The 21,308-nt window shown below is 46.9% G+C and overlaps 1 long non-coding RNA gene across 1 annotated transcript in view; it reads left to right on the top strand.

The window, feature by feature from the left end:
• The first annotated feature begins 412 nt into the window (after positions 1-412).
• LOC115099521 overlaps positions 413-21,308 on the top strand; it is a 66,483-nt gene continuing 45,587 nt past the window's right edge. The window contains exons 1-2 of the long non-coding RNA XR_003858816.1: positions 413-601; positions 6,029-6,096. This is a non-coding gene — a long non-coding RNA (uncharacterized LOC115099521). The remainder of the gene's footprint in view (positions 602-6,028; positions 6,097-21,308) is intronic.

The following is a 21,308-nucleotide window of genomic DNA, read 5'->3' as shown; positions in this document are numbered from 1 at the left end:
AAAATTCTGAACAAAGGAAGTCATGCCATTCCTTTATTTAAAATCTTTAATCCCTTCTCTCTCTCTACCAGAATGGCAGAGGAACCCCCACTCTCATGCTAATAAATGGGCCAGCAAAGCGATGCATTCAATGCCACTTCCCTTTGATCAGCTCAGAGCTGTCAGCCCCTGCCGCTTTTTCCTTCGCTCACCTCTTGTTCCAAGCTGAAAGTGGAAGTAATGCCCCCTGAAAGAAATACCCTAGGTGTCCTGCAAACCACCAATCTTTTTTTAAACCATGTGTTGTTTTTATAGAGAGTAGCCCACCCTCTCTGCCAGTGCACATCCACCCCCCTTTCTGTCCTCATCATCCCTTTTCTCTAGAATCTCAGTTCCATTTAATACACGTTTCAATGTGCCAGTCTGACCTACCGGGACCTTGCTGTCTGAGACTCTACCATTCAGGGCAGACGGGGGAACCCTGAACTCCAGCACAGAACACCACCCGTTGCTCAGCGATTTACTGGAGCTTTCCTGTTCAGACACCAGCGGTTGCATTACTCGAGGCTAATTTCATTAGTTAAGAATCATGTAAAAACAACCCAAACAAACATGATTTGAGGTTTGTGTGATACCTTTTTGTTTTTTTGTCAGCTTTTGTCTCCCCCCTCCCCCCTCCCTTTTGGTCAGGTCTGATTCCAGCAGTGTTTGGGAGCGCTTCACAGCATTTAGGCAGTAAACAGTTTGCAAATTTGCTGCTTCCAGAGAAGTCGTTCACCACCTTTTTTCCAAATAGAGCTGATGTGATGTACCAGCCTCTGGTTTACTGCTGAGATTGCGTTCCCCAGCCCTCTTCTATTATAAACAATAGATAGAACTGTATATATATATCTTGCCAATATTATCCAATTGTTCTCAAATGCAAACATTTTAACCAGCTATATAACATCAGCTCTGCAGTGAATGCTTATCAACTAAAGGAACCATGGACTGGCAGCTAGAAAAAAAGTAGTGTAATATTCCTATTGTTTGAGAATGATATGCAGCTATATTGTGTAATTATTTAAAAATATATATTTTAAATGAGGCATTAGTGAATGCAACTCATTGTGCTGGCTGTAGAATGTCAAACTGCAGTGGAAAGAAATACAGCATTGCAGTGGTCGGTATGCTGAGGCCCCCGGTAGGAAAACAGCAGCTATTAAGTGGAAAATTCCTGTAGAGGACGTGTTTCCATTTCTAATGTGAAGAAAGAGGGTGTTGTTTGATGCTGGCAGGTCTGTGGAAAATACAGAAAATGCAGGGAAGATGAGAAAATGACCTCATTGAACTCTGCGAGCTTAAGCAAACAAAGTTTCCAACAGCATACCACAATCTTACCGTGCTGGCACCCAAACAACAAACTGACCCACAGGCTAGGCCACAGGGCTCTGTGTCAGCCCCCACCCTGACTCAACGTGTGCCGGCAGAGAAGGAGGATCCCAAATACTTTGTCAGGAGACAAGTTCCTAGAATAGCAATACAAATTTACTGTACATCATTTCTCTCACCTAGATTTTATCAAACTGAGTTAAAAAAAAAGTATAATATCCAAACTTAAAGGCTTTCTCACAAGGAAATGCAAAACAGAAAAAAAAGGGTGTTAAATTAGCACAAGTTTGAAACCTATGAAAGGAAGGGCCAATCACAAGAAGTAGAATGATTTTACTAGTTGTTCACTACATCCTTCCAAGTCTGGTGGGCATTGTTCTTCACTGCGTCCCTTTTCCTTTTCACAGGGGGCCTGCAGTGGAGGCTCTAGGTTCTGTGGTCTGTGTAAAAGTTGGCATCCCCTCCCCCTCCCAAAACCAATTAAAACTGTAGGTAAGAAGTTAAAGGGGTCATGTTCCAGATCATATACCGGTGGGGGCTCGACTTCCCTTCCATGTCGCCCCTCCCCATGCAAGAGATTTTCACTATAAAGAAATAAGGGCCCATAGCAGTTTTCTTTTTTTATTTCACAATGCAAACCTGCCAGTGATCAATTAATATGCACACCAGCAAATGAATGCATTACAAGGTTTGCCTTTGTGTCCTTTTGTGGATGCTTCTCTGCACTAATAACTTCCCTAACAACTGACCAAGGCATCTATTAAATTAGGAGCTTAATATAAAAGAAAGAAAAAAGCTGTGCTTGATCTCAGATAATACAGATGACTTACTATTTTAAAAAAATGTTTTTTCCATAGTTGCTGTACTCTTTCTTTTTTTTTTTTTTTAAGGTGATCATTTGCTCACTTATTCCAACTTTGTTTCCCTTGTTGGGGAGTTCTGTTCCTATCCTGTTTTGTCCTATGCCATTAGCAAACAAATAAATGCAAGTTATTGGATGAAGATAAGAATTGCATTTTAATGAAGTAGAATCTTTTCACTGTTTACATTCTATTAATCTTTTTTTGTATTATTATAGAATACTAAGTCATGGCCACTCATTGTCAGTATTTCTTGGACAGTACAGTCTAACTTCTGTCCCTAGGTCTATGGATGACTGATCTTACTTTGAATACACAGTACTTGTTTTAAATATCTATCTATCTATCTATAATGACTACAAAGTAGCTACTGCCATCCTCCTCTCTCTACAAATATCTTACCATTTCCATAAAAATAAAACAGCAGATTAAGATTTTTTTCACTATCCTAACTTTTATGTTTGAGGGCCAATCAAAATTAGAACTATACTTTCCATGCCAACTGAAATAATAATACAGAAAGTATATGTATGATTCTATAATAAATAGGGTGAGGAAACTGTGTTTATATATTAGTTGGATCAGTAGGTGTAGGTATGCATTTAAAATGGGGGACAGGGTAGAATAAGAGCAATAAGGAGCAAAATTAATTGTTTCTCACATTTTGCCTCCATAGAAATAAATGTTACTAAATGTCTTTGTGCTGGTATAATTAAAAGTCTAAGCAGAAAAAATGTACATGTTTCATAAAAAAAGGAATAAATAAAAACAGAAAGCATAGGGAAAGATAAAAGAGAACCAAAAACTCAGATCGATACAGTACTACACAGTGATACTTAGGGTAGTACTACTACTTTCATACCTCAATAGTAGTATTAAGTATAACTGACACTATCATTATGTATAATGATCATGATAAAAAAAAATGTCTGTACATAACAATCAACTTATAATGTGCTCCAGTTTCTATGAAAACTACATTATTATAAGGATCCTTTTTCTTCAGTTTAAATTGATTTTCACCCATAAATACCCAGATTTCCAAAAGTAGCAACTGGTTTAAAACTATTTTCACCCTAATTTTAGACCTGATTAAAAAAGCAGCTCTAGAGCTGCAGATGCAGTGTCAAGGCCTCCATCAACTGCTGGAAGCCAGTGCTGGCCAAAGCACCTGCAGCATTTCAAGCCCCGCCTCTCACCAGTGAAAGCACTCACCCTCCAATGCCGCTGATGTGGTATCTCAAGTCCCACCTCCCCCTCCCCCCCCCGCCATACACACCCAACAAGCAGCCAAAGTACCTGCTGCTTGATGCTGCCATTGCAGCATTTGAAGTGGGCCATGTCAACCAGACTCCCTGGCCCTGCAAAAAAAAAAAAGGGAAGTGCAGGGCACGAGATCCTCCGCAAGCATGCTACCAGAGAAGAGAGGAGATACCTGGAGCCACCAGTAGTAAGGATGAATTTTGTGGCAATGAGGGGAAAAGAGGGAAATTCTCATTGTGGAGGTGGAGAGAGAAAGAGACATGCTAGGCAGTGGATGGGAGTAGGGATAGCGATGCTTCTGATGGGATGAGTGGAGAATCTGCTTAATAATCTTTTATTGGCCTGGCTTCTGTCCAGCAAAATAAATTCCAATATTTACCCAGAAAAATGAATCATTCTTCCACTGATTTTCTCCTCTCTTTCTTCTTGTCAAAAAAACAAACAACCTGATAAATTCCTGGGAAAAATGTAAAAAATAACTGAAAATGAAGATCCCTAATTATTGTATATTTATTTATTTATTTATTTATTTATTTATTTATTTATTTAAAATTTTTATATACCGACATTCATCCAGGATATCATATCGGTTCACATTGTAATGCAAAACAAACGCACGGCATGGCGCTTTACATTGAACAGTAAAAACATGATAACAAGGCATTAACGAGAGGGGGGAAAATTAACATGGGAAGTTTTGCAATAAAATTATAAACAAAGTTTGCAATTATATACATATGTACAAAAGGAAAAAAGAACTATGAGGTTAATTTTAATCAGGCTAGGAAGTAAGAAGGGGAAGAGAAGGGAGGAGAGCGAAGAAAGAGGGGGGCAGAGAGAAAGAAAAGAAGGAGGCGGAGAGAAGGTATATCAGGAAATTCATTACTATTGATCAAAAGAGAGTAGTTCTTCCAACAATCTGCATGAAATACAGAACAGGAAGCAGTATTTGTTTCACTTCTCTTTGCAGTAACTTTGCTATAATGTAACTATGAATTGCTCTTGCATTTATAATTGACTGTGAAGTAGACCTAAAGGCATAGTTATAATTTAAGTTTCTGTTTAAAAACAAGCAATTGATTTTGCAATTCATTATGCTGTGGTGTGAGAGTCTTTCACTGAAATATGTCACTTAAAAAAAAGGGGAAAAAAGCTGAAGAAAGCAGTTTTCATGCATATTCACCATATGAAGAAATCTGTAGGAATATGATTCAGTATAAGATGCTTATTTAACACATTACAAATGTATTTATTAAATATATATCCCTTTCCTAACTCCAATTCCATCTAACTTCCTTCTTTCAACACGATCCGCTAGCATTAGCGTTAATAGCCACCTCTTACAATGTTATTTATACTTATATATAACTATCTGATCTTCATTTCCCTTCTCATTCCAAGTTATTGTTTTCCTTGTTATTTGTAACTGCTTTTCTGCACTATTGTTTAAATGGTAAAGTTTATTATAATTACACCCCTGTTTCTTGTGAACCAGCATGATGGGACAACCGTCTTGAATGTTGGTATATAAAAAAGTTAAATAAATAAATAAAATAAATAAATATAGAATGACCTCCCTATCTGTGCTACATTTGTAGCAGGAACAGCACACTGCTGAATAATTTGCCATTTTTTATTTAAATAAAATAACTCTGAACCCCAAGAGGGCAACTCAGTCATGAGACACAAGGCATTGGAAATTAAAGAAAATCCCTTCAAAGACTGTAAAAGAAACCTGAATCAGTAGAGTAGGGTGGGCATGAATAATCTCTGAACGTACTCTTTGTAATGTCCGGCGGGGCCGCACATGCGGTGAATGTGATGTAAAGCTAAATCCATCCAGCATGGTGGGAATGTTACCCAGGGCTACAGGCTGGCATCTAGTCTGATCAGCTCACTCTCTCTCTCCCGCCCCCCCCCCCCCAAGCCCCACCACATAGCAGCTAATTGGAAGGATTAGAGCACACCGAGACACTCAAGCCATGCCCCTGCGGGTTTGGGGAGAAACCACACGTTTAAACATTCCAGCCATGGTTTCCTTGGCAACACCCATAACAACAGCTCTGCAAAACTATGCGTTTCTGTTTTCCTGACCCTTCAGAACTTTGACTGAATGAATACTTCCTGGAGGAAATATTTTTGTCTACCAGAAATACTCAAGGACAATTAAGTTTGACAGCCCTGGATTTTTCTCAGGGTATTATTATTATTATTATTATTATTATTTTATTATTATTTAAATCATCAGGTCTCCAAGTTCTAAGGGTTAAATTCATAAATTTGATATACTGTTACAGCACATTTTCTGAGCTCATTTGGAAGAAGGAGAAATTTAGAAAAACAGCTACAAATTTATGTCTACACAGAGTCAATCTACAAGTATAAAATAGTCCCTCTAACTCTGCAAATGCATAAATAAAACATCTAAAATAAATAAAATATATTTATCTGAAAAGAACCTCTCGGGGGGGGGGGGGCGTGAATGATTTGAATTATTCTTCAGTAATATTATCTCATTTTAGATCATGTCCTTCAGATCATTTTCTTCCTTTCAGGACAGTGTCTTCAAATGGATTTGTTCTGCAGATATCATGACAAGAATGAACCTCACTCTTAAACTAAGGTATGTTTGTTTGATATGACATTAATCTCTCAGATTTACTACTAGTGCACATCTACTTGGGTTATACCAAAGAGAGCTTTCTTCTGGAGCTCATACACTGTGGTACAATATATAGGAGTAACATATTGAAGTTAAGTTTAAAAATTCTATATAATCAGATCAGAAGCATCTAAGATAATTGGGACTATTTCATTTTCTTTCTGTCACATTTTCCTGGTCTCTGAGTGCATCTCTTTGTATTTAGGAACATAAGATGTGACATATTGGACCAGACCAATGGTCTATTGAGCCCTGCATCCTGTCTTCAACAGTGGCCAATCAAGTCCTCGTTGCTCACTCCCAAGGATAAATTATGGCTTTTCCAAGTCTATGTGTTTAATAATTGTTTCATGACTTTTCCTCTAGGAATTTGTGCAAAATCCCTTTTTAAACCCATCTATGCTAAATGCTTTGATCATATTCTCCAGCAACTAATTCCACAGCTTGATTTTGCACTAAGAGGAAAAAAAATACTTTCTCCTATTTGTTTAAAATCTGCTACTTGCAAGTTTCATGGAGTATCTCCTAGTCTTTATACTATCTGAAAGAATAAATAATCATTCCCTGTTTACCTGTTCCACCCCACACATGATTTTATAAACCTCTATCATATCTCCTTTCAGTCATCTGTTTTCCAAGCTGAAGAGCACTAACCTGTTTAGCCTTTCTTTATAAAAAAAAAAAAAAAAAAAAAAAGCCATTCCATCACCTTTACTATTTTTGTTGCATTTCTCTGTACCTTTTCTAGTTCTGTTATATTTTTTTGAGATCGGGAGACCAGAATTGCACACAGTTGTCTGGGTGCAGTTGCATCAAGGATCAAAATAAAGGCATTATGTTATAGGGATGTGAATCGTTTTTGAACGATTAAAATTATCGTCAGATAATTTTAAAATCGTCCAAAATCGTTAGAGTGCACAATACAATACAAATACCCCCGATTTATCGTCAGAGGCATTTGTATTGTATCGTTAAATAGGGCACCGGAATTATTTGGGGGAGGGCGGGAAAACCGGCACGCCAAAACAACCCTAAAACCCACCCCAAACCTTTAAAACAAATCCCCCACCCTCCCGAACCCCCCCCAAAATGTTTTAAATTACCTGGGCTCCAGTGGGGGGGTCCTGGCGTGATCTCCCACTCTCTGGCCACGGCTGCGTTAAGAGAAATGGCGCCGGTGGCCCTTTGCCCTTATCATGTGACAGGGCAAACTTAGCGCCGGCGCCATTTTGGTTCCTGGCTCCCGATGTCACGCGTGCAGATCGCTCCCGGACCCCCGCTGGACCCCCAGGGACTTTTGGCCAGCTTGGGGGGGCCTCCTGACCCCCACAAGACTTGCCAAAAGTCCAGCGGGGGCCCGGGAGCGACTTCCTGCACGCGGGCCGTATTGCCAATATTCAAAATGGCGCCGGCGCTACCTTTGCCCTCACTATGTCATACGGAAGGGTCGCTCCCGGGCCCCCGCTGGACTTTTGGCAAGTCTTGTGGGGGTCAGGAGGCCCCCCAAGTTGGCCAAAAGTCCCTGGGGGTCCAGCGGGGGTCCGGGAGCGATCTCCTGCACGCGTGACGTCGGGAGCCAGGAACCAAAATGGCGCCGGCGCTACCTTTGCCCTGTCACATGATAAGGGCAAAGGGCCACCGGCACCATTTCTCTTAATGCAGCCGTGGCCAGAGAGCGGGAGATCGCGCCGGGACCCCCCCCCCCCCCCCACTGGACCCCAGGTAATTTAAAACATTTTGGGGGGGTTCGGGAGGGTGGGGGATTTGTTTTAAAGGTTCGGGGTGGGTTTTAGGGTTGTTTTGGCGTGCTGGTTTTCCCGCCCTCCCCCGATTTACGATTTTTAACGATCTAAAAACAAAACAAAACACGACGATCAGATTTCCCTCCCCCCCCAGCCAAAATCGATCGTTAAGACGATCGATTAAACGATTCACACCCCTATTATGTTATTCTCTGTTTCATTCTCCATTCTTTTCCAGTGCACACTGAACTGAGAATTTCAACATGTTGTCCAGAAAGCCTCCGAGTTCCTTTTCCTGGGTGGTGACTCTAACTTTGTGTACCTATAGTTAGGATTATTTTTGTTTATGTGAATTGCTTTGCACTTATCCATATTATATTTCATTGGCCACTCAGATGCCCAATTCCTCAGACTGGCAAGATCCTTCTGCAGTTCCTCACAGTCTGCTCATGTTTTAACAATTTTGAATAATTTTGTATCATCTACAAAAATAACTGCCTTGCTTGTAACACTCTTTTCCAGTTCATTTATCTAACTGTTAAACATCACCAGTCCTAGTTCAGATTCCTGAGTCATTACATTATTCATCTCTTTCCATAGGGAAAATTGACCATTTAACCCAACTCTCTGTGTTTCTATCTTTTAATCAGTTATCAGCCTATACTAGAACATTGCCTCCAGCTCCATGACTTTTTAGTTTCCTGAGGAGTAACTCATAAGGGACTTTGTTGAATGCCTTTTGAAAATCCAGATACACTATATTGACCCTCTTATCCTTATTCTAATACATTAGTAAGGCAATACTTCCCTTTGCAGAATCAATGTTGGTTCTTCTCCATTAAACCATATGACTAGCAATTTTGCTCTTAAGAATAGCTTCTACTGTAAGGGAGATACCAGATGTTCTACCACTGTATGCAAGAAAATATGATTTGTTTACCTTCTATAATTACTGACTTCAGGGGGACACAGACCTTAAAAAATGGATGCTGACATGTAAGTCTCAGCAGAGAAAAACAAGATAAATGAACTTTGACTAGCACAACAATGCTACCCAGCTTATCAGATCTGTTTATTTGATATAGGAGCTATAATACATTTCTTCCCTCAAATAATGAAGTAAGCTGAGACAAACAAGTCCACCCAAAAAAAAAGGGAAATAACTAATCCAAGAAGGGGGCTCACAGGTAAACTCTGAAAAACAACTTAATCTACCTAGAGCAGAAAAGAAAGCCTATCCAAGGACAGCATGAGACAGTAGCAGTGACCCCCGATGGGAGAGAGGGGGTCAACAGGAGAAGTGGCTCCTCCCCAAGGAAAAGGGGGGAGATCAATTATCTGAAATGCAGAGACGACAGCATCCACCTGCTGCATGACTGTATCTGAACTTTTTGCATATTCATCATCTGATGTTTATAAGAAAGGGCAAACAAGAAATGACAGACAACACCTGTGTTGTGGTTTTGAGGTGTTGGAGTGGATTCTTGGGTACTGCGGCCATGGCCACTCCCACATGGAGGAGCCCCAAGAGGAACCGCAGTAGTAGGCTAGACTCTAAACACGCAGACACAGAGGATTTGTATTTATTATACAGCTTGGAGCTACTGGCCAGGGGGTGGCAGTAGAAGCAGTCCAGGGGTCCTCAGCAGAGGAGACCAGTTCCATACTTGAATAGATGGTAGGCAGTGCGAGGTAGAAGAGGGAGTCCCGGATGCAGACTCCCAGCGCTGAGCTGTAGGTGAGACAGACTGACAAGGTTAGATTACTCACTAAAATAGATAGCTGTATTGATGGAGATCCTGGCAGGCAGAAGTAGTTGACTTGCAGGCACCAAGGCAGGGAGAGGAGTTCCTCAAGGAGCGAGTACCCGGTATCCCAGATAGGCACTTGAAAGAAAGCATAAGGGCCCCCAAGGAGCGGGTACCCAGGTTAGAGATGAAAGCCCCCGAAAGGCAGAGAGAGCTTCCAGCGGCAGCAAGGAAGCGGCAGAGCAGCTTAGACCGGAGGCATTCCAATCCATTCATGATCCTTGCTAACTCAGTTTCAGGCCGATTCAATAAAGTCCAAGGGAGAGCTGGCGAATGCCCGCTCTCCCGGCGCGCACACAGGTCACTCGCCTGTGCGCGCGATTCAGTATTTAAATTAGGTCCTGCGGTAGAAACAGGCAAAAGGAGGCGCTAGGGACACCAGCGCATCCCTAGCGCCTCTTTTTGGCCCGGAGCGGTGGCTGTCAGCGGGTTTGACAGCCGACGCTCAATTTTGCCGGTGTCGGTTCTCGAGCCCGCTGACAGCCACGGGCTCGGAAACCGGTCGCCGGCAAAATTGAGGATCCAGTTTTCGACCCGACAGCCGCTGGCCAACTTCAAAATTTTTTTTTCTTTTTTTCTTTTACTTTTTTTACCCTTCGGGACCTCCGACTTAATATCGCCATGATATTAAGTTGGAGGGTGCACAGAAAAGCAGTTTTTACTGCTTTTCTGTGCACTTTCCAGGTGCCCGAAGAAATTAGCGCCTACCTTTGGGTAGGCGCTAATTTCTGAAAGTAAAATGTGCGGCTTGGCTGCACATTTTGCTTTCTGAATCGCGCGCGAATACCTAATAGGGCCCTCAACATGCATTTGCATGTTGAGGGCCCTATTAGGTTTGGTGGGTTGGACACGTGTTTTCCGCCCCTTACTGAATAAGGGGTAAGGGAAAACGCGCGTCCAATGGCAGGTTAACAGTGTGCTCCGTCGGAGCGCACTGTACTATATTGGCCCGTTTGTTAGCAAATGAAGGGCAGGCTAAATACACGGATGGCATGACGTCACTCGGAGGGGACGCCCCTGAGTTTCCCGCCATGACATGGATAAAGACATGGGTTGCGTGCGCGCACACACCCTAGGAGGCCCTCAGGAGAAACATGGCAAATACCATCGTTGTTGCCGTTCCGGGAATGCCAGAGAGAGCGGCATGAAGATGTGGCAGCAGCCATCTTCCCAAGGCTTGAGGAGAGAGAAGGAAGAAAGGTGAAGCACAGAGGTCGAAGCCATCTGAGACCGACGGACGCAACAACCTGATGATGTGAAGGCAACAACCCTGTCCCTTCTTGTGTTGAGGAGAAGTTATATCTAATAGAATGTAAATCTGTGGGACATAATTTGATTAAGAAGCAGTTTTTTCATCAACAAACTTGGGCTGGTTTTCTGTCTTCATTGCCAGTGGACCTACAAGCCAAATTGGTTCAAGTCAAGTCTGGATGAAATTGCACAACAGATTTTGAGACTTTCAGTATATACCGCTTAGTGGGGTATGGGGAATGGGGAGGGGGAGACCTAGGGGTCCTCCTGGACCAGCAACTAAATCTAAAAAAATCCATCATCTCCATTCTCAAAGAAGGCTTTTTTAAGCTCAACATTCTCAAAAAACTAAGGCCCCTGCTCCATCTTCATGACTTCCGGACTGTCATTCAAGCCACTCTCACTTCCAAGATTGACTACTGCAATTCCTTGCTTCTGGGGCTCCGCTACTCCACCATAAAACCACTGCAAATTTTCCAAAACGCCGTTGCTAGGGTCATTATCAACACACATAAATCTGCACATATCACCCCCATACTCAAAGACCTCCATTGGCTCCCCATCCCCTCCCGCATTATTTTCAAAACCCTCACTATAATTCACAAATCCATCTATTCCTACAACTCCAACTGGTTGGACGAACCCTTCCTCCCTACTTGCTCAAACAGACCTACAAGATCCAACAACAAAGGAACTATCCAAGTTCCCTCGCTCAAAAAAACTCATCTCTTATCCACACGTGATCGAGCCATCTCCATTGCAGGTCCTAAACACTGGAACGCCCTTCCTACACCACTTCGCCTTGAACCCTGCCCCTCAAAATTTAGGAAAAAATTAAAGACCTGGCTTTTCAGGCAAGGCTTCCCTGACTAGTCATTAAAAACCAAACAGTCACCTATCTACTGTTTTCCCTCCATATCTCAGCCTCAACCCCTGTAGCTCCTATCTCCTGTTTCCATCCCATCCTCCTTCCTTCCTTTCTTGCTTACCCCTGTACATACATTGTATTTTCTGTACATATCATTACTATTTGATATATTACGAAGTTGACTGTTGTTCGCCTTTTATTTCCACTCTGTCTTAATATTTAATTTGCCCTCCCCCACACCCTTGTTCATTGTATTTTCCTACCTGTCAGTTCAAATGTAAACCGGTATGATGTGGTCCACTAATGTCGGTATATAAAAGTTTTTAAATAAATAAATTTAAATAAATTAAGGTTAAGCTATGGTATTTGTATTGACCTCTGCTGGTTTTATGTATGATTTAAATTGTATATTGTTAGGTGGAAATCAAATTGGGCTCTTTTTCCGTGATCTGATGATTTAAATTGTTGCCATTGTGTTGCGTCCGTCAGACTCAGAAGGCTTCGTCTCACATGCCTCACCTCAATATTCACTGTCTCCACCAGCCTCGGGAAAATGGCGACCGCCGCGTCTGCTTGCCGCATTCCCCGGTGTCTCCGGAGCGGCGATGGCAAGGCATTCTGCCGAGATTCACCTGAGGACCTCCTAGGGTATGCGCACGGGCGCTACCCATGTCTTTATTCCAGAGTTGGCACGAACCTCGGGGGCATCCCCCTCGAGTGACATTACACCATCTGGGTATTTAACCTGCCCATTTGCTGACTAACTTTGAGTTAGCAAGGATTGGATTCGTCCGGTCTAGGCTGCTCTGCCGCTTCTTGCTGCTGCTGGAAGCTCTCTCTACTCTTCGGGGTTCTACTAACTTGGGTACCCACTCCTTGGGGGCCCTATGCTTCTTTCCAGGTGCCTATCCAATATCCAGGTACTCGCTCCTCGAGGGCCTGAATTGTCTACCTTGGTGCCTGCTACCATTACTTCTATCTGCTGGGAATTCCGAATTCTACCATTACAGTTACAAGAGTTGTGAGTAATCTAACATCTACTGGTCTGTCTCACCTACAGCTCCTCATTGGAAACCTGCATCAGAGCTCCCTACATCACCATTGTGGGACGAATGTTATGACTGTCGCTGCCCGACGTCTCCACTCCGCCCTCCTTACCTCTTTGGTGACTCCTCCCGCGGTTGATGGACATCTGGCTGCCACGGCGTCTGCCTGCCGCCCTCTCCGGCGTCCCCGGTCCGGCTTGGGCGCTGCATCCCGCCATGTTGTTCAGCTGCCATAGGTCGCACGCGCCGCGTGGCCCTGCTTCTTATTCCTTCTTTGGCGCAAACCTCAGGGGCGTCCCCCTGTGATGACATCTCGCATCCCGGATGCAAAAGCCTACTCTGTTCGCTAGCTAATCAAGTTAGCAAGGGGGTGAAGGGACTCCTTACGGATGGGATTCGCTCTCTGTACCCAGCTACTCTGCCTGTCCTTAATTAGACTTACTCTATCGGGGTACCCGCTCCTCGGGGGCCTCTCTTTTTTCTTTCAGGTCGCTGTCTGGAACTGGTACTCGATCCTCGAGGCCCATGTTCCCGGACTCGCTGCCTGAGCTCACTTCTGCTTGGAAGAAACCGCTGCCTACACCATCAGTGAGTTACCATCTATATTCTCTCAGAGCTGTTCCCTGGAACCAGGTACTCACTCCTCAAGGGCCTGCCTCTATTCCAGCTTCTGTGTTACCTTCCGGGAGAAACCGCTGTGTGAGTAATCAACCAACGAGGCTCTATACCAGAACCCTGTGTATGCTCCACTGTACTCACTATCTCAGTTTCTCTCCACTACAGCACAGCTATTGAGGGATTGCTGTTCCAGTGTCCTGAGGGACTACAAGCCCAGCCGGGCTTCATCTCTACTCACTACTGCCACCTCTAGTGGCTTCTGAATTCTGTTTAATAAAAGATAATTCTGTGTTGTGTGTCCTAAAGCTGAACCTGACCTGTGGCCGATCACAGGACTTCCTCCCCATGGGCGTGGTCATCTGCCACAGAGTCCAAGGGTCCACCCAAAATCTTACAAACAATAACAACCGGTCTCCTCAGCCGAGGACCCAAGACTGCTGCTGCAAGAATCTACTCACTTCTGCCACCTCTGGTAGACTCTACAAGCTGTATAATAAAACTATCTCTGTGTTTGTGCATCTGAGTCTAGCCTGGCACTGCAATTCCCCACGAGGCTCCATCACAGGGCTCCGTCACTGCAGCACCTAAGAATCCACCAAACACCTCAAAACCATAACACATTGTTAATCCTTCTACTTAATAATCAATAAAAATATTGTTCAAAAAACACGTGGTCTTTTCTGAATTATTTGGATTGTGTAGGTCTTTAGCACTGCCATCCCCAATAGCTGTGGGGGAGGGAGAAATTCAGTGCACTGTAGAAGACATGATCCTGAACCCCCTAATACTGCTTACATTACTATTTTACCTAGCCGAATGTCACACACTATAAGAACACAACTATAAGAACTATAGTGGGGGAGGGAGAAATTCAGTGCACTGTAGAAGACATGTGCCTGTTCCCTTGGACCTGCCAGGGATGGCCCAGCAGCTGCGGTATCAACAACAGTACCTCGAGGTCCTTATTGGTTCAGTAGGGGAATTATCAGCCCGATTGGATGCTAGGGTCCCGTTCGCCTCAGAACCAGCACCCGAGGGTCAAGACTCTTCGGTGACTCAGCTGCTGGCACCCTCTCATTACGCTGGAGATTTAAGGACCTGCTGCAGCTTTCTGAACCAATGTTTTGTACGGTTCTCCCTGTTGCCTCGGCAGTTCCCATCAGATGAGATGAAAGTAGCCTATATCCTGTCCCTGCTTGACGAGAAAGCCTTATTATGGGCCTCTCCCCTTTGGGAACACAATGATCCCTCGCTAAGGGACTCACAACAGTTTGTCTCGAACTTCCGACAGGCTTTTGATGAGCCAGCCCGAGTAGCTACTGCTACATCTGAACTGCTACAGCTTCGTCAGGGGGCTCGTTCCTTGGCAGACTATGCTATGGAATTCCGGACTTTAGCCCAAAAACTAGGTTGGCAGGATGGTAGTCTTAAGGCCATCTTCTTGGAGGGCCTTTCCAGACGCATACAAGATGAGATTGCTGCCCGAGATCTACCGGAAGACCTCAATGCCTTGATAGAGATGGCTGTCCGTATTGATCGCCGCCTACAACAACGGGCCAAGGAGCAGCAGTCTTCCCGCCACAGTCCTGCTTCTGTGTCGTCGAGATCCATGTCTTCTCCTAAGACTTCTTATCCAGATACTCCCACCTGCGAACCCATGTAGCTGGGATGGGCCCCGCTCTCTGCTGAAGAGAGGCAACGTCGCCGTACGTTGAAGTTGTGTTTGTATTGTGGCCAGAAGGGCCATTTCCTGGCATGCTGCCAGGAGCGTGCGGAAAACGCCAAAGCCTAGGAGGGCGGGAGGAGCTCCTCCTAGGCTGTGCTACAGTTCCTCAATGTACCATGCCTGTTACCTTGGAATACCCTGGAGGATCCATCGAGACGATCGCGTTCCTAGATTCTGGAGCCGGGGGTAATTTTATCCTGCAGGACTTGGTCTCCCAGTTGCGAATTCCCACGCATAGACGGGAGGTCCCATTACGAATTACCTCCATCCAGGGAACACTCCTTCCAGGACCGATTGTGATGTCCACGGCACCCGTTACTGTCCACACTGGGGCAATCCATTCAGAAGAGAGAGCCTTCCTAGTGTTGGATAAGGCTGTCCACCCTAGGGTTGCTGTGGTTACAGAAGCACTCGCCCATGATTCAGTGGGATACCCTACAGATTGTCAAGTGGAGCCCTTTCTGCCTAGCCCATTGTATGAAGGTGCCTAAGGCTCCCGGACTTCCGTTGATGCACTCTGCCTTAGGTCCTCCAGCACCCTATAAGGACTTCACGGATGTTTTTTCAAGTCCAAGGTGGAAATCCTTCCGCAGCATCGCCCGTATGACTGTGCTATTGACCTGCTACCTGGAACTATGCCCCCCCCCCCCCGAGTAAGGGTATATCCCTTATCATTACCTCAAACTCGGGCCATGTCTGAGTATATCTCAGAGAATCTGGCCAAGGGGTTTATTCGCCCGTCCAAGTTGCCTGCAGGGGCAGGCTTCTTCTTTGTCAGCAAGAAGGAAGGCTCGCTGAGACCATGTATAGACTATCAAGGCCTCAATTCTATTACCAAGCGGGATTGCTACCCACTCCCGCTAATCCCGGAGCTTCTCGATAGGCTCCAGGGAGTGAAGATTTTCACGAAGTTGGACCTATGAGGTACTTACAACTTAGTCAGAATTCGTCCTGGAGACGAGTGGAAAACCACTTTTAATACCAAAGACGGGCATTACGAATATCTTGTGATACCTTTTGGCTTATGTAATGCTCCGGCAGTGTTCCAGCTCCTAATGAATGAGGTGTTACGGGACCTTCTGAACACCTGCGTAATCGTCTACCTCGACAATGTGTTAGTCTACTCCCAGGATCTGCCTTCATACCGTCAGCATGTCCGTCAAATGCTCCAAATACTCAGGGAACATAGTCTGTACATGAAACTTGAAAAATGTAGTTTCGAGAAGACGTCCCTGCTGTTCCTGGGCTATATAATCTCTGCAACAGGCTTCCAAATGGATCCAGAGAAAGTGGCGGCAATTAAGAATTGGCCCCGGCCGAGGGGTCTCAAAACATTGCAACGCTTCCTCGGCTTTTCCAATTTCTACCGTCACTTTCAGGCCTATCCTGTAAAGTGCGGCCGTGTTTACCCTGCTCCTAAGCCGCTTCTAACTCACGTTTTGGCCGCGTTAGCCCTTCCTGCGATCCCGAAATCCCCTTTAACCTACTCCTACCGCGTCCTAAATTCCCCGGGTAACCCCTTCCGCCCGCGGCATGCATATTGCATGCAAACGAGCGAATTAGCGCGATATTGCATGCAAACGAGCCAATTAGCTATTCCCCTAGCATCCCGTAACCCGCGCCCCGACTAACGCTACCTTTCCCTGCCGTTTTGTCGCGCGTTTAACCTGCAAATTTACCGCCTACCCTGACCCAGGCGGTAGAGGCATGGGTAAGGGTAGGTGGCAAGCTTTCCCCCAGCCCCCGCTCACCTGCCCCGGCCGCGATCATGGGTGCCGGTCTCCGTGGCAGCCCCAGTCCTCTCCCCTCCTCCAGAAGACAAAAAAAAAAAAAAGCGAAAAAAACGTTGCAGCCCCCCTTCCGATGTCCGGACTGGGGCTGCCACGGAGACTGCAACGGCAAAGCGAGTTTTCAGTGTCCCCCCTCCTCTCGGAGCAGGGCGCGAAAAGCCGCCTTGCTCCGGGAGGAGGGGGGACACTGACAGCGGCGAAGCAACGCAGAAGCAACGGCGAAATGACTTTTCAGTGTCCCCCCCCCTCTCGGAGCAGGGCGTGAAAAGCAGCCTTGCTCCGGGAGGGGGGGGGACACTGACGGCGGCGAAGCAACGCAGAAGCAACGGCGAAACCACTTTTCAGTGCCCCCCCCCTCGGAGCAGGGCGCGAAAAGCAGCCTTGCTCCGGGAGGGGGGGGGGACACTGACAGCGGCAAAGCTTTCCCCCAGCCCGGACACCGGCAAAACTTGCTGTTTTGCAGCCATGAGCCACGAGCAGGAACGCGAAGATCTGGCTCCGATAGCTCCTCCCGACAAGATGGCCGCCTGCACGGGGAAAGAGTACAATTGGCCGCTGAAGACGTGACATCACGACATCATTTCTTGAGCGGCCAATTGTACTCTTTCCCCGTGCAGGCGGCCATCTTGTCGGGAGGAGCTATCGGAGCCAGATCTTCGCGTTCCTGCTCGTGGCTCATGGCTGCAAAACAGCAAGTTTTGCCGGTGTCCGGGCTGGGGGAAAGCTTCGCCGCTGTCAGTGTCCCCCCCCCTCCCGGAGCAAGGCTGCTTTTCGCGCCCTGCTCCGAGAGGGGGGGGGGGGACACTGAAAAGTCGTTTCGCCGTTGCTTCTGCGTTGCTTCGCCGCTGTCAGTGTCCCCCCCCTCCCGGAGCAAGGCTGCTTTTCGCGCCCTGCTCCGAGGGGGGGGGGGGACACTGAAAAGTCGTTTCGCCGTTGCTTCTGCGTTGCTTCGCCGCCGTCAGTGTCCCCCCCCTCCCGGAGCAAGGCTGCTTTTCGCTCCCTGCTCCGAGAGGCGGGGGGGGGGACACTGACAGCGGCGAAGCAACTTACTTTTGCACCCGATCGGACCAGACTTCCTGGTATCTGTCATTTCAAATGACATTTGAAATGACAGATACCAGCGTGGCGTGAAGCCTTAGGCCCGCGCACCCAGGATCCTGTATAGGCGCTCTATCCAGTATCCTGGGTTGCGCGGGACTAAGGCTTTTCGGACGCGGCTTACATTTACATATAATTAGGCTTCAGGATCGAGCGGTAGGTGAGCTGCACTGTGCGGGCGATAACCGCGGGTGCCGTAGGCACTAACGCAGCTCTTCCTACCGCTCGGTACTGGATCACCCTGTGTATTCCTAATTACTCCCGTATTGTGGTCCCGTTGACTGCCCTCACCCGAAAGGGAGCCAACGCGGAGGATTGGCCTGTTCCCGCTTGCCAAGAATGCTTCCTTGAGGGCCTCGAAGTCTTCGAGGCCCTCAAGGAAGCATTCTTGTTGGACACCTGCCTTTGTCATCCTGACCCCAGCCGGCCCTTTGTAGTGGAAGTCGATGCCTCCAATGTGGCCGTGGGGGCCGTGCTGAGCCAGTACTCCAATTCTGGACAATTGCTACCCTGTTCATATTTCTCGAAGAAATTCTCGCCGGCAGAAAGCAACTACTGTGTTGGTGATAAAGAGTTGCTAGCCGTGAAACTTTCCCTGGAGGAATGGAGACAGTGGTTGGAGGGGGCCAAACATCCGGTGACGATCTACACCGACCACAAAAACTTAGCATTTTTGAAGCAAGCCCAATGCCTAAATCCGAGGCAAGCCCGGTGGTCGCTGTTTTTGGATCGGTTTAACTTTACTCTACGCTACCGACCCGGATCTAAGAATGTTCGAGCTGACGCGCTCTCGTGCTTCTCTGAGGTTGAAGAGACTTCTGATACCCCCCAGTACATCTTGGATCCCGTGAAAGTGAGCCTCGCAGCAACCTTGGTGTCCTCCCAAGGAAAGACCGTCGTTCCACATCGCTCTCGAAGAGCGGTCCTCACGTGGGCCCATGACTCCCTCACTGGGGGCCATTCGGGCTGTAAAGGGACCTTGGACCTGCTGAATCGATTCTATTGGTGGCCGACAGTGAGACAGGACGTCTGAGCCTTTGTGGGCTCTTGCCCTACCTGTGCCATACAGAAGCCGCTCATTGGGAGGCCCAGGGGCCTGTTACAACCATTACCCATCCCGGTGGAGCCCTGGACACACATCTCCACCGACTTTGTCATGGATCTTCCCGTCTCAGGAGGTAATTTGGTCATTTGGGTGACCGTAGACTGATTCTCCAAGATGGCGCACTTTGTCCCCTTGCCAAAGTTACCTTCTGCACCTGACTTAGCCAATCTCTTCGCTCAACATATCTTCAGACTTCACGGTCTTCCACAGGATATAGTCTCTGATCGAGGACCACAGTTTACTGCTCGATATTGGAAAGCACTTTGCAAACGCTTCACTGTGCAACTTAGTCTTTCATCTGCATTCCATCCCCAGAGTAATGGGCAAACGGAACGTACTAACTGAACCTTAAAGATCTTTCCCCGTTCGTTTGTGCATGAACGACAAGATAATTGGGCCAAGTTACTCCCGTGGGTGGAGTTTTCATATAATAATCATACGCATGCCGCTGCTGGAAGTTCACCTTTCCTCGTTGTCTATGGGAAGCAACTTCGACCGCCCTTGCCTTCACCTGAATCTAGTGCTCTCCCAGCAGTGCAACTTTCAGCCCGCCAGCTTCTTTCCATATGGACTTCTATCCAGGGAAAACTCCGTAAGGCCGCCCAGTCCGCCAAGAAATGGGTGGATAGGCATCGTCAGCCAGCACCCGTCTTCCTTCCAGGAGACCGCGTCTGGCTTAGTACTAAAAATCTACAGCTACGAATCCCATCTCGAAGACTAGCCCCGAGATTCTGTGGGCCTTTCCAAGTCGCCGAACGAGTGGGAGCAGTCTCGTACCGACTACGCCTACCCTCCTCCATGCGCATACATAACGTGTTCCATGTGTCATTGCTGAAGCCTCTTGTCTTGTCTAGATACCACTCCTGGGCTCCTGAACCATTGGCTCCTTCAGTACCAGACAATGCTACGTATCAAGTACGTGAGATCCTGGATGTTCGGTTCCATCAACGACGTTGGGAGTACTTGCTTGCCTGGGATGGTTGCGGTCCCGAGGATAATTCGTGGAAACCTGCCCGTAACATCCTCGACAAGGACTTATTACGGCAGTTCCATCTGGATCACCCAAGTAAACCTGGACCGGCTAAGAGGGGGCGTAAGAGGGGAGGTACTGTTACGGTTCTGGCCGCGAGTGCCGTGACCAGACCCTTACCTCCATGCTCTTGGACCTGTTCCCGCTTCGGGTGGTCTAGTTCGCGGCCTGTTCGGCGGCGTCCCCGAGGGGGCCCACAGTGCCGGGAAGCCTCCCATGGATGCCCTGCCTCTAGGCGTGCACCACTTGGGCATTTTTCTAGGCCGTTTCCCACCAGTGGTGACTCTGCCCAGTTCCTGACGTCAGACGCCTCGGCCTTGATAAACCGGCCGCGGACACTCAGTCCTTGCCTTGCAACGGGCTTACCTACTGGTCCCTTGTTGCTCCGTGCCCCGGAGTGAGCTGCCTTGGAACTCGCTCCGTTCCTGCTTGCCTGCTACAGTACCTGCTTGGTTCCTACTTGCCTGCTACGGTACCTGCTTGGTTCCTGCTTGCCTGCTACAGTACCTGCTTGGCTCCTGCTTGCCTGCCACAGTTCCTGCCCGGTTCCAGTACCCAAGTCTTGCTATAGTTCCTGTCTACTGTTCTAGTCTGGTTCCAGTATCTGAGTCTTGCTACAGTTCCTGTCTACTATTCTAGCCTGGTTCCAGTTCCCTGTCCTGTTCATCAGCCTGCTCGTTCCAGTCTCAAGTTCATCAGCTCGCCTAAGTCCCAGCGGCCAGGCTCCTACCTCCTACGGGCTCCTCCCGGGGGGGCTTCGGTTTCCAAGGGTGAAGCCTCACCTAAGTCCCAGCGGTTGGGCTCCTATGGGCTCCTCCCGGGGGAGCACCAGCTTCCAGGGTGAAGAGCACCACTACGTCCTGCCTGAACATCTGCCTCCTGGCCTGCGGTGTACCAGAGACATTGAACCCCTTTCCCAGTCTCCTGCAGGTCGGCCCAAGGGTCCACTAAACTGAGATTGCACAACATGCCTTATTAATATTTTACACCTAACTTGCCAGTGCTTATACTCCTTCCTATTATCCTCATTTGCTCTGCCTTTCATTTTATGAAAGATACCTTTTTTCTTTCTTTAATAGCCTCATTCTTCT

This window comes from Rhinatrema bivittatum, chromosome 9, assembly GCF_901001135.1.
Source record: "Rhinatrema bivittatum chromosome 9, aRhiBiv1.1, whole genome shotgun sequence".
Classification (NCBI taxonomy): domain Eukaryota; kingdom Metazoa; phylum Chordata; class Amphibia; order Gymnophiona; family Rhinatrematidae; genus Rhinatrema; species Rhinatrema bivittatum.
This window is presented reverse-complemented; position numbering and strand designations above follow the sequence as displayed.